The following is a 13,751-nucleotide window of genomic DNA, read 5'->3' on the forward strand; positions in this document are numbered from 1 at the left end:
TTCAGAGATCTGGATGTTCTGCTGTGACATTTGCTGTAAGCCTTGGTCATGCTGCATGCATACTGTCATTCAGTTGTGTCTTTTTGTGACCCTATGGACTGTAGCCCACCAGGCTCCTCTGTCCATGGGATTCTCCAGGCTAGAATACTGGAGGGGTGGCCATGGGATCTTTCTGACTCCAAGATTGAGCCCACATATCTTGCTTTGGCAGGTGGATTCTTTACCACTACTGCCACCTGGGAAGCCCTTTGTCATGCTGCTTGCTGCTTGTTTGCAGTGTGGCTGTCACCTCATCATTCATTCTGTGTATGCTAACTGGAAATAGGAAGTGGAAAGGGTCAAGGAATACAAGAATATTCTTCAGATGTTACCCCTGATACAAAATTTCCAGCTATATCACATTGACCAGATTATATTACATGATTCCCATAGAAGCCTTGACCATTGAGGAAATGGGCTCCTGAACTCAGCACAGATGTGTGTGTGTGTGTGTGTGAGTGTGCATGCTAAATTGCTTCAGTTGTGTCTGACTCTTTGCAGCATCATGGAATGGGCCTGCCAGGCTCCACTGTCCATGGGATTCTCCAGGCAGGAATACTGGAGTGGGTTGCCATGTCCTCCTGCAAGGGATCTTCCTGATCCAGGGATTGAACCCACATCTCTCATATTTCCTGCATTGACAGGCAGGTTCTTTACCATTAGCACCACCTGTGAAGCACTCCTAGAGGAAAAATAGGGCTATGTTCCCCTAGCCTCTGCCCTCAACATTCTCATTAACTGATCAACACAACTTAATTTATGTCTATTTCTTTTTAAAGGCATCTTATTTAATATATGTTGTGATTGATTTACATTGATTTCACACTCAGTTGTACTATAATGCATGCCTGAATTAAGCTTATCTATCTAACACATATATATTCTCCAAAAGGCACACCATAGCTTACTTGTGCTTAGGGATACTAGACAACAGTTCAGCACTAGGTTTACAGGTCATTTTAAATGGTGAAATTACCAAGAAGAAACATACAAATGTGGTACTAAATATACTTAGAAAAGGACCTTATTTACTATATGAGAGATGAATAAGACATCAGAGCTTTTACCTTTGATTGACCTCAGCTGGGGCTATGTCTACAGCTCAATTTGAATTTTTGCTGCTCTGTACACAACTGGGAGTGCCCACAAAAGCACCATGAGTATTGATTTGGGGTTATAAATAAATTTTAGTGAGTAGGTGAATTAATGCCTATGGAATATGTGAATAATGAAGATCAATTGTATTTATTTGGTGCCAATTATGTTGGGAAAGAGGAAGAGAATCTGACATGTACAACCACTAATTTAATTAAAAGTACGTATTAGAGCTGGCATAAATATTTAATTTCTAATGCCAGAAATGTGGAAGGATGTCCCACAGAAGAGAAAAACCACAGTAATGGCAATACTATGTTATTTCTCTATGAATCTTCTGATTTTCTATTTGATGAAGAAGAAAAAAATAATATTGGTTCACATGAGGGTTTCAGGTAACTTTGAAATAAATATATTATCTACTGTCTTTTGTCTTTTAGATGATTCTGTATCTATCTTTCCTGTTACAATTCCATTCACTGAGGCTACACATGGGAGAAGATACATTCTGTCTGAAATCAGATTAATAGATGATCTATCCAAACATTGTTCAATTTATCTATCAATATCATTGGGGCCTAAACTTGTCTGACCATCACTGAAGAAGGGAAAATGCAGATTTCACTGTTGATTAAGCGAACAATCATTCTTGCCTTATTTAAGCAGCTAGACTAAGGACTGGGAGTAAAGACTTACTCACATTCATGTGGTGTGCTTGCATTGGGTGGATGCCTAACATAATGGCACCTATATCTCATTCCTATGCCAAGGCTTGGCAATGTCTTCTTGGGAATCTATCACACACTCAGTTATTGGTTAAGTGTTGTACACAGTAGATCTAGGACTTAATAGATATCCCTTGCACTTAAAGAAGCTAATTATTTTGAGGGAGTAGAAATGATTTATAAGCAAAAACGAATCAGACAACAATCATACAGAATCTACAATGATGTTGTATGTGGCATGAGACTGATGAGAAAGTCTTTATGAAGGAAAGAAGCCTTGATTTTTGTCTTTAAAAAGAAACAGAAGGTATTATTGGCTTCAAAATAATTCTAATGTATTGTGTTTTTCAGTTGACCAGTCATGTCTGTCTTTGTGACCCTATGGACTATAGCACACTAGGCCTCTCCACCTCTCACCATGAATGGAGTTCATGTCCATTGCATCAGTGATGCCATGCACCCATCTCATCCTCTGATGACCTCTACTCCTATCCTCAATCTTTCCCAGCATCAGGGGCTTTTCCAATGAGTCAGCTGTTTGCATTAGATGATCAAAATACTTGAGTTTCAACTTAGCCATCAGTCCTTCCAATGAGTATTCAGGGTTGATATCCCTTAAAATTGACTGGTTTGATCTCCTTGCTGTCCAAGGGACTCTCAGGAGTCTTCTCCAGCACCACAGTTCAAAGGCATCAATTTTTCAGCACTCTGCCTTTTATACGGTCCAGTTCTCACAACTGTACATGACCACTGGGAAGACCATAGCCTTGACTATATAGACCTTTGTTGGGAGAGGAATGTCTCTGCTTTTCAACACACTGTCTAGATTTATCACAGTTTTCCTGCCAAGAAGCAAATGTCTTCTGATTTCATGGCTGCAGTCACCATCAGCTGTGTTTTAGAGCCCAAGAAGAGGAAATCTGTCACTACTTCCACCTTTTCCCCTTTTATTTGCCATGAAGTACTGGGGCAGAATGCCATGATCTTAGATTTTTTAATATTCAGTTTTAAGCCACTCTTTGACTCTCCTCCTTCACCCTCATCTAGAGGCTCTTTAGTTCCTCATTGCTTTCTGCCATTAAAATGGTACCATCCACATACCTGAGGTTGTTGGTGTTTCTCCCAACTATCTTGATTCTAGCTTGTCAGTCACCCAGTCCCACATTTCTCATGATGCCCTCAGTGTATAGGTTAAACAAACAGGGTGACAGTAGACAGCCCTATGGTATTCCTTCCTCAATCTTGAATAAACCAGCTGTTCCATACAGAGTTCTAACTATTGCTTGTTGACCTGCATACAGGTTTCTCAGCAGACAGGTAAGATGGTGTGGTATTCCCATCTGTTTAAAAGCTTTACTTTATTAAAAAGTATCTTCTTACTGTTACTCCTGGAAGCACTGGGGATGCAAGAGTGAACAAAACTCATGGATAAAATAAATAGGATATAATGAGTAACTAAAGTATGCAAGTATCCTACTGTAAAATACTATATATGAAAAAAGTGAAAGTACTAGTTGCTCAGTCATGTTTGACTCTTACGATCCCATGGATTGTAGCCTGTTAGGCTCCTCTGTCCACAGAATTCTCCAGGCAAGAATACTGGAGTGGGTAACCATTCCCTTCTCGAGGGAATCTTCCCCTCCCAGGAATTGAATCCAGGTCTCCTGTATGGCAGGCAGGTTCTTCATGGTCAAAGCCAGCAGGGGAGCCCCCAGGATACTAAGTATATTGACCATTAATTCTTGCAATAATACTGACAATAGACATTTTATTAAATAAGTACAAAAAAAGCTATGCATCATAAGTCATCTATCGCTGGCCACAGACAGGTAAGTGGTATTAAAGATATGACAGTAAGTAGCACCTTGGAAAGGGGTGGGGGCTTGCCTAGTGGCTCAGTAATAAAGAATCTGCCTGCAATGAAGAGACTCGGGTTTGATCCCTGGGTTGGGAGGATCCCTTGGAGAAGGGCATGGCAACCCTCTTCAGTATTCTTGCCTGGAAAATTCCACGGACAGAGGAGCCTGGTGGGATACAGCCCATAGGGTCACACAAAGTTGGACATGACTGAAGTAACTAAGCAGCAGCAGCAGCAGCAGCTGAAGAGGTTTGTTGCAATTTGTTTTACTAACCAAAACCTGAAATGTAATCCTAAACAAAATTTAAGTATGGGACATATATATGTTACTTGATTCTGAAGATTCTTGAAATTCAGAGGGGTAATGAGAGTGAACATATAGGACAAATTTTCCAAAAAGAGAGTTAAAAGTAGGAAATAAATGTTTCGGCTAATATGAGGGAAAGTGGAATTATTTGGTTCTACATAAAAGATCATTGATTCAACTCTAGGAGAGCACATGTTGTGATTCTTTTTTCATTAGTAGATTCTGTCCCATCAAGCCTGAAATGGATTAGTGAAAGATTAAGAGTAATGATTAGTTGGAGAATAAAGTTGATTTTAATATATGTCTAACATTTAAACAATCCGTTAGAAATATAAACACAATCAGCTGCTTAAGAAAGGGACAAGGCAAGAGAATCTGATCAAAAGATAGATTCAGATTAGACTACAAAAGGCTTCCCTTATTGTCAGAGATTTTTCTCATCTCATAACTCTAAATTCTCCCTTCAAGTATTTCATATGTTTAGCATTTAAAATATATAAATATATATCTTATCACTCAAGTCTGGGTAAAGTTGTATTAATTGATACATTATCCATTTAACTACAACTTGAAACTTACTGGTCATAACCACAAGAGTGAGCTCATTTGGAAAATTATCATTCTGAATCTCTTATAAATAGCAAATTGAATCTGGGATTAAAGGTCACACTGTTACTATACCCAGGTTGTAAGACAGTCAGTGATGCAGAAAGCTACAAACCCCTTGAGGAGTATTAATAAAGAAATCAAATCTTAGATTTTTGAAAATATTGTTTTGCTTGTATCACATAGAAAATGTTTAATAACATTCAGTTTAGTTCAGTTCAGTCACTCAGTCATGTCCAACTCCTTGCGACCCCATGGACTGCAGCATGCCAGGACTCCCTCTCCATCACCAACTCCCAGAGTGTACTCAAACTCATCTCCATTGAGTCGGTGACACCATTTAACCATTTCATCCTTTGTCTTCCCCCTCTCCTGCCACTTTCAATCTTTCCCAGCATCAGGGTCTTTTCAAATGAGTCAGTTCTTCGTATCAGGTAGCCAAAGTATTGGAGTTTCAGCTTCAGCATCAGTCCTTCCAATGAATATTCAGGACTGATGGACTGGTTGGATTTCCTTGCAGTCCAAGGGACTCCTAAGTGTCTCCTCCTACACCACAGTACAAAAGCATCAATTCTTTGGTGCTCAGCTTTATTTACGGTTCAACTGCCACATGCATACATGACTACTGGAAAAACCATAGCTTTGACTAGACGGATTTGTTGGCAAAGTAATGTCTCTGCTTTTTAATATGCTGTCTAGGTTGGTCATAGCTTTTCTTCCAAGGACCAAGTATCTTTTAATTGAACAGCTGCAGTCACCATCTGCAGTGATTTTGGAGCCCCCCAAATAGTCTGTCACTGTTTCCCTATCTATTTGCCATGAAGTGATGGGACCGGATGTCATGATCTTAGTTTTCTGAATGTTCTGTTTTGAATCAAATTTCTCACTCTCTTCTTTCACTTTCATCAAGAGGCTCTTTAGCTCTGCTTCACTTTCTGCCGTAAGGGTGGTTGCATCTGCATGTCTGAGGTTATTGATATTTCTTCCAGCAATCTTGATTCCAGCTTGTGCTTCATCTAGCCCAGCGTTTCTTATGATGTACTCTGCACAGAAGTTAAATAAGCAGAGTGACAATATACAGCCTTGACATACTCCTTTCCCTATTTGGAACCAGTCTGTTGTTCCATGTCTAGTTCTAACTGTTGCTTCCTGACTTGCATACAGATTTCTCAAGAGGCAGGTCAGGTGGTCTGGTATTCCCATCTCCTGAAGAATTTTCACAGTTTGTGGTGATCCACACAGTCAAAGGCTTTGGCATAGTCAATAAAGCAGAAGTAGATGTTTTTCTGGAACTCTCTTGCTTTTTCTATGTTCCAACAGATGTTGTCAGTTTGACTTCTGGTTCCTCTGCCTTTTCTAAATCCAGCTTGAACATCTGGAAGTTCGCAGTTTAAGTACTGTTGAAGCTTGGCTTGGAGAACATTAAGCATTAATTGCCTTTATTTGGGATTGGAATGAAAACTGACCTTCTCCAGTTCTATGGCCACTGCTGAGTTTTCCAAATTTGCTGGCATATTGAGTGCAGCACTTTCACAGCATCATCTTCTAGGATATTAAATAGCTCAAGTGGAATTCCATCATCACTAGCTTTATTCTCAGTGAAGCTTCCTAAGGCCTACTTGACTTCACATTGCACGATGTCTGTCTCTAGGTGAGTGTTCACACCATCGTGATTATCTGGATCTGAAGATCTTTTTTGTACAGTTCTTCTGTGTATTCTTGCCACCTCTTCTTAATATCTTCTGCTTCTGTTAGGTCCATACCATTTCTGTCCTTTATTGTGCCCATCTTTCATATTCCCTTATCTCTGAATAGCTTTTAATATAAAAGTGAAATATTTTAAGGGAAAGAAGACAACTGTCAAGAAACTTACAGGGAAATGGGTAAATGTTAATAATAAAAATAATCCACATGAAGGAACTGTAAAAGAAAAATAAAATAAAATAAACATTTTAATCACTGTTGTGGGCTGTATTGTTTCTCCCTTGCCAGAATTCATTTGTTGAAGCCATAATCTCCAATTAGACTGTATTTGGGGATAGGACATACAAAGAGGTAATTAAAGTTAAATGAAGCCATAAGGGTGGGACCCTATTTCAAGAGGAATAGTGTTCTAAAATAAAAGGAAGAGTTATCACGGGGTCATTCACACAGATGAAAGGCCATGTGAGGACATGGTGAGAAGGTGGCCAAAGAGAGAAGCCTCATAAGAAGCTAGACCTGCTGATCTTGATCTTGGACTTGTAGTTTCCAAAACTGTGAGAAAAGAAATTTATGCTATCTAAATTACCCGATCTGTGATATTTTATTATTGAAGCTCTAGAAGATAAATGCAGTTACACACAACTACAGTTACACATTTCTGATGGTTTAGATAAATAGTGATAGACTTCTTGTTGAAAATACTTAAATTTATTTGATAGTATGTGACTAAAACTTTGCTGAAGTGTGATGGGGTAAAGCAATGGAAATAATGCAGACAAAATACAGGATGAGGCACCATTTTGTGTGTCTCAGCTTTGGTTCCTTTTGGAGAATTAAAAAATAAAACCTACCCTGAGAATGTTTTTATTATGAGCTGACATTCATAGATATGTTACCCTAAATATACTTTGGACGTGATTTGATTTAGCCCCTGCACATGAGAGAAACAAATTTAAACCTTGTCTGAATGAATTCTGTTTAAACAGACATGATTTATATATTTTACTTAATTATTTATTTATTTTAATTGGAGGCTAATTACTTTACAGTATTGTAGTGATTTTTGCCACACATTGACATGAACCAGCCGTGGGTGTACGTGTGTTCCCCACCCTGATCCTCCCTCCTGCCTCCCTCCCCATCCCATCCCTCTGGGTCATCCCAGTGCCCCAGCCCTGGGCACCCTGTCTCATGCATAAGACCTGGACTGGCGATCTGTTTCACATATGATAATATACATGTTTCAATACTATTGTCTCAAACCATCACACCCTTGCCTTCTCCCACAGAGTCTAAAAGACTGTTCTATACATCTGGGTCTCTCTTGCTGTCTCGCATATAGGGTCATTGTTACCATCTTTCTAAATTCCATATATATGTGTTAGTATACTGTATTGGTGGTTTTCTTTCTGACTTACTTCACTCTGTATAATAGGCTCCAGTTTCATCCACCTCATTAGAACTGATTCAAATGTATTCTTTTTAATATCTGAGTAAGATTCCATTGTGTATATGTACCACAGCTTTCTTATCCATTCATCTGCTGATGGACATCTAGGTTGCTTCCATGTCCTGGCTATTATAAACAGTGCTGTGATGAACATTGGGGTATACATGTCTCTTTCAATTCTAGTTTCCTAGGTGTAATCACAGACATAATTTAAAGAAACAAGAGAAAAATATTTCAAATAGTTCAAAACTTGCAAATTTAAAATTGCAATTGTGCATCAAAAATAATCAACTATAAATTCAGATTCACAAAAAATTGCAGATTGAAATTTTATAGTATATAGCATTGAATGAAATGATTAAATATATAATATCAATATTATAACTATGACAAAAGAATAAGAAATGAAAATTATTCTATTCTGACTAGAATAAAAAGAACTTCTAGAATGGAAAAAAGGAAAACTATCTTAAGGAATATCTAAAACTGAAAAAACCCTCTTCAAGGTTTAGAAGTCCAATAAATGCTAATTTCTTCAGAGGATATTAAAGACCAAAAACATATTTAGAGAAACCAGAAAAACAAAGAGAAACTGAAACTTAACATGATATAAAATACCAGTTGCCACTATGGAACTCAGAAGAGAATAGCATAATCTAACACAGAAAAATATATTAATTTAAAACTCTATAGACAGGGAGACTATATTTCAAGATTAAATGTGAAAAGAATACATTTTTAGAAAAATCAAAATCCAAGTTTGACAGTATCTTAGCTACAATAAGCATAGTTTAAAACTTTGATCTCATGTGAAAGGAATAAGTTCTTAACGGAATATTTTCAGTGCAAGAAGAAATGAAACCTAAAGAGTGTTCTATATATGTGTTTAAAGATAATAAACAAAAAATAAATTATTAAATGACATATTAGAAAAATTATAGAATCAAATATGCATAACAATCCCATATGAGACAGGAAGGGTTAACATATTTAACATATTTTAAAAACCTACTATTTGGGGAAAAAATAAAAGTGGTGTTTAACTTTAGTATTTTATGAGCCATAAATAATGGCTAAAATGAAATTAAGTTTATAATTTATAAATTAACAGAATAAAAAATAGAATTTGAGACTCTGCAATGAAAAGAAATAAAGAAAAATAAATTGTAATACTAGAACAAAGGTTCATATAGTCAAAGCTATGGTTTCTCCAGTAGTCATGTACAGACATGAGAGCTGGACCGTAAAGAAGGCTGAGTGGCAAAAAAACATGCTTTTGAATGTTGTTGTTGGAGAAGAATTTTGAGAGTCCCTTGGACAGCAAGATCAAACCAGTCCATCCTAAAGGAAATCAGTCCTGAATATCCATCGGAAAGACGGATGCTGAAGTTGAAACTGATACTTTGGCCACCTGATTCAAAGAGATTCATTGCAAAAGACTCTGATGCAGGGAAAGATTGAGGGCAAAAGGAGAAGAGGGGGACAGAGGAAGAGATGGTTAGATGGCATCATCGGCTCAATGGATATGAGTTTTAGAAAACTCAGGATGATAGTGAAAGACAGAGAAGCCTGGTGTGCTGCAGTTCATGGGATCACAGAGAGTTGGACAAGACTGAGTGACTGAACAACAGTAACAAGTAGAACAAGAAATTGTTAATTTGTCTTGCAACATATTAGTAAGCATATTAAATGTAAGTAAAATATAAATTTGTATGACAGTTAAAAAGGCAAATCAAGTCAAATGCTAATTACAGCAAAAAATGTAAAAGAACCCCAAAAATTATGAGTAAAAGTACAGGAAATTGTATACTATAAAATTATTAATCACTTAATGACAATATAGTTATAGCTGTGTTTATTAATTATTAATAAAAACAAAAATTAGACAACCAAATTTCACTAAGAGATAAAGAGGGTCTTAGCTTTTTAATGATAAGAGGAAGTTACTACAATTCTGAACTTTTCTGCCCTTAGCATTATAACTTCAAATACAAAACTAAAGACAGAAGTAAGCGTATCTATAATCAGAGATGAAGATTTTCATAAACCTGTTAGTAAATAACAAATTATCATGTGTGATCTAACATAATATTCACCACAATAAAGGATATACATTCGTTTTAAGAAGATATACAAAACTGATGAAAATTGGCATAGTTATATGACAATTTTGTATAAATTTAAAACATTTTGATCAAATAGATTATATTCTCAGACACTAATGCATTTACTGAAGCAATCAGTAAAAAGGCAAAATGCAAATTCAATTTTCTCCATATGTTTAGAAAATTCAAAACATACTTAAATATAAAATATAACCTAGGGACATCTGAAAATTCTTCAGTTCAGTTCCGTTCAGTCGCTCTGTCATGTCTGACTGTTTGAAACCCCATTCATGGACTGCAGCACGCCAGGCTTCCCTATCCATCACCAACTCTGGGAGCTTGCTCAAACTCATGTCCATCCAGTCAGTGATGCCATTCAACCATTTCATCCTCTCATGTATACCCGTGGCGGATTCATGTCAATGTAGGGCAAAACCAATACAGTATTGTAAAGTAAAATAAAGTAAAAATAAAACCTAAAAAAAAAAGAAAGAAATCCTGAGCCCCAAGACCTAGCTAAGCCATGATGAAATTCCTGACACACATAAACTGTGAGATAAATGTTTGTTAACTGTGAGCTATAAAAAATAAAAAAAATAAAAATAAATCCTTAGAAATGAATAATATTGAAAATATACTTTACAATTTTAAAGGAGAACTTTTACTGGGATAAAACAAAGATTGAAAATCAATGCAGGATAAACTGACTAAATAATGATGAAAAAATGCATCCAAAAAAAGTACAAAAATAGGTAAACACCATTACAAATTTTAAAAGAGCAATGCTACAGGGACAGAGAAAATAGAGATAATATCAAAACTTTGTGCAAAAAATTAAAAGTAAAAACTTAGGAGAAATGAACCATTTATAGAAAAATATAAAAGATCAAAATGGTTTGATAATATATTGAAATGTTTAAAATAGTTTTCCGAAAACTATTTGCAGAAAAAATACAAGAACAGATATTTTCATGTCCATTAATATATATTTTTATATACTCTACAAAAGAGTCAAGGAGGAGCTATCAAATTTAACCAAAGTATTTTCTATAATTTTTAATTATGGTAAAATATACATAATATAATATTTGCTATCTTACCAGATTAGTACCAAGAACATTCACATTGATCTGCAAATTATTGCTAGAACACTTTCTCTTTTGCAGAAATTAAACTTTATACCAAGTAAACAACAGTTACCCCTTCTCCCCTTTCCTTTGGCTCTGGGTACTAACGTTCTACTTTATGTCTCTGTGAATTTGACTATTCCAGATGCCTCATATAAGTGGAATCATGTAGTATTTGTCTTTTTGCATTTGACTTATTTCACTTGGCACAATGTCCTCAGGTTTCAGTCATGTTGTAGCACCTGTCAGTATTTCCTACTTTTATAAAGGTTATAAAATTTTACATTTTGACCAGCAGTAATGAGAATTCATTCCCAGTGCTTTACACCTTTGCCAACACCTTTATTCTTTAACTTTAGCCATTCTAATATGTGTGTAATGATATTTCTTAATAATTTTAATTTTCTACTTATTAAAGAACATAAACTTTTTCATGTTCTTATTAGTCAACTGAATATTTGTCATGAATTATCTATTCAAATATTTTGTCATTTGAGAAAATATTAGGTTGTTCATATTTTATTTTTTCTAAGAATTATTTAAATCTACTGGATATAAGTTGATTTCCTGATATATGTGTTGTCAATATTGTCTCCTAATATGTTGCTTGTGTCCTTTTTTTCCTTAATGGTCTTTCAAAGAGCGACACTTCTAATTTTGATGAAGTACAATTTATCAAGTCAAAAAAAGGTAAAAGTGTCAATGTGTTAATTGACTCCAGAATATTATAGACTTAACACAGGAAAAGTTTATCTTACTCACATGACATAATTAGTTTGGATTGGCTGGGGAATTTACTCAGTGCAGTTAGTCAGAGATTTAGACTAAAGAAGTTTTACTTTGACATATTCAACCATGATCCTATCAGCAGAGGAAGGGAGGATGGTAAACGCACTGGCTCCTTGTGGACTTTCTCTGTGATATAATTCGAGTTGTTTCTTCATGTGAGTCTTTGCTCAAACCAAGTCACATGACCATACTTAATTTCAAAGCATGTGGGAAAGTTTGGTGTGTCTATGCTACACAATATGGATGTCAAATATCATATAACATATATGAAAATGGTATCACTGATATCCATTTACAATGCTATAAATTGTACCTTAAACTTTCCAATGGTATGAAGTTGATCTATAGTCTAATTATTTGGAACATCACTTATTACTCTGGAATAAGAGCTTACTCTCTCTCTCTCTCTCTCTCTCTCTCTCACACACACACACACACACACACACACACACACACAAATATATGTTAAATCAATAAAAAGAAGACAAATAGCACAGAAAGAAAAATAGGCAAAGATGACATTGAACAAGAGGAAATGTAAATGACCTATCAATAAGTGAGAACACACTCATTTCTTTTCTATAATGCACAGCAAAGCTACGATGTGATATCATCCACACTTCACAGACGGACACAAATTTAAAACAGAATTATTAGAGGCTCTCAAGGAAAAGGAGCAATGGACATGGTGGCAGTGTAAACTGATAGTACCATTTTGAATAAGTGAAAAACCTAGATCACAGCTACGTTGTTCTCAAATATATATGCCAGAAAAACTATTGCATATGTGAATCAGGAGATACACAAAGGCCTATTTACAGCAACAATGTTTAATACATCATACTTTAGAAACTACTCAAATGTATACCTACAGAATAAAAGCTAAATAAATATGGTATTTTCATACAATTGAACGTAATATTGCAGTGGAAAAGAATGGCTTTACTGAGTAGTATCAACGTGAATAATTTTTTAAAATATAACTGTGTGTAGAAAATGTAGTCTACATTTTAGTAGACTTGTAGTCTACTAAATGTAATTTAAATGTAGTCTAAATGTAGTCTTCCTCCTTTGAAATAAACAACTGCTGTTTTTAAATAAAAAAAAGAAAACGTAGTCTAAAATAAGACATATAATATTATTTCATTTGCACACATTATAAAAATTAAAGCTAAATAACATATCATTTATGGATACGTAATAAAAACTTCATTCTTAAAACAGGAAATTGTATAAAATTCAGGATAGTGGTTACACATGCAATGGGTGTTAGAATAAAGACTTGAGGAGGTCTGAATCTTAAACAGACTGGTAACATACTATTTCTTAACCTGGATAGTGTTGACTTGGATTTGCTTTGTTGTGTTTTTAATTTTATTTTCAGGCTGTATACACTTCTTTGTATCTATGAAATATTTAACAATAGTTTTAAAGAAAGAAAAGTAAAACAAACATGCTTGTGCCTTAAATCTTTCAACAATATAGACTTAATTTCTGGATTGCAAATATTTGGAACATGTCCTTCACTCTGAAAGAAGGGCTCTGGCATGATACAGAGAAAGGAACGCTACACTGGAAATCAGGAGATGTGAGGTATAGAACGGTCAGAACCTCTGAAGCAAACTTATTATATTACTTTAAGAAAATGGATTTTTACTATTTTCCTTGTTTGCAAAATGAAATAAATCAAATATACTGATTTTTAAGGACATTTTTACTATAATATCACACAACCAAAAGTATTTTCATGAAGGCAATGGAGACAGAGGACTTTAGAAATCAGAAAAAGCATAGGCTTCCCCTTTTCTATTTGCTAAAGCTTGCAAAATTTTATGTCACAATAATATTTCACATATCAAATAATGCCTGTAAGAAGAATGTATTTTTGAACCCCATAAACGGTTGTATATTGACTTAAACAGGACTATAAACTCATTGTCACAGCT

This window comes from Capra hircus, chromosome 2 (assembly GCF_001704415.2).
Source record: "Capra hircus breed San Clemente chromosome 2, ASM170441v1, whole genome shotgun sequence".
Classification (NCBI taxonomy): Eukaryota; Metazoa; Chordata; class Mammalia; order Artiodactyla; family Bovidae; genus Capra; species Capra hircus.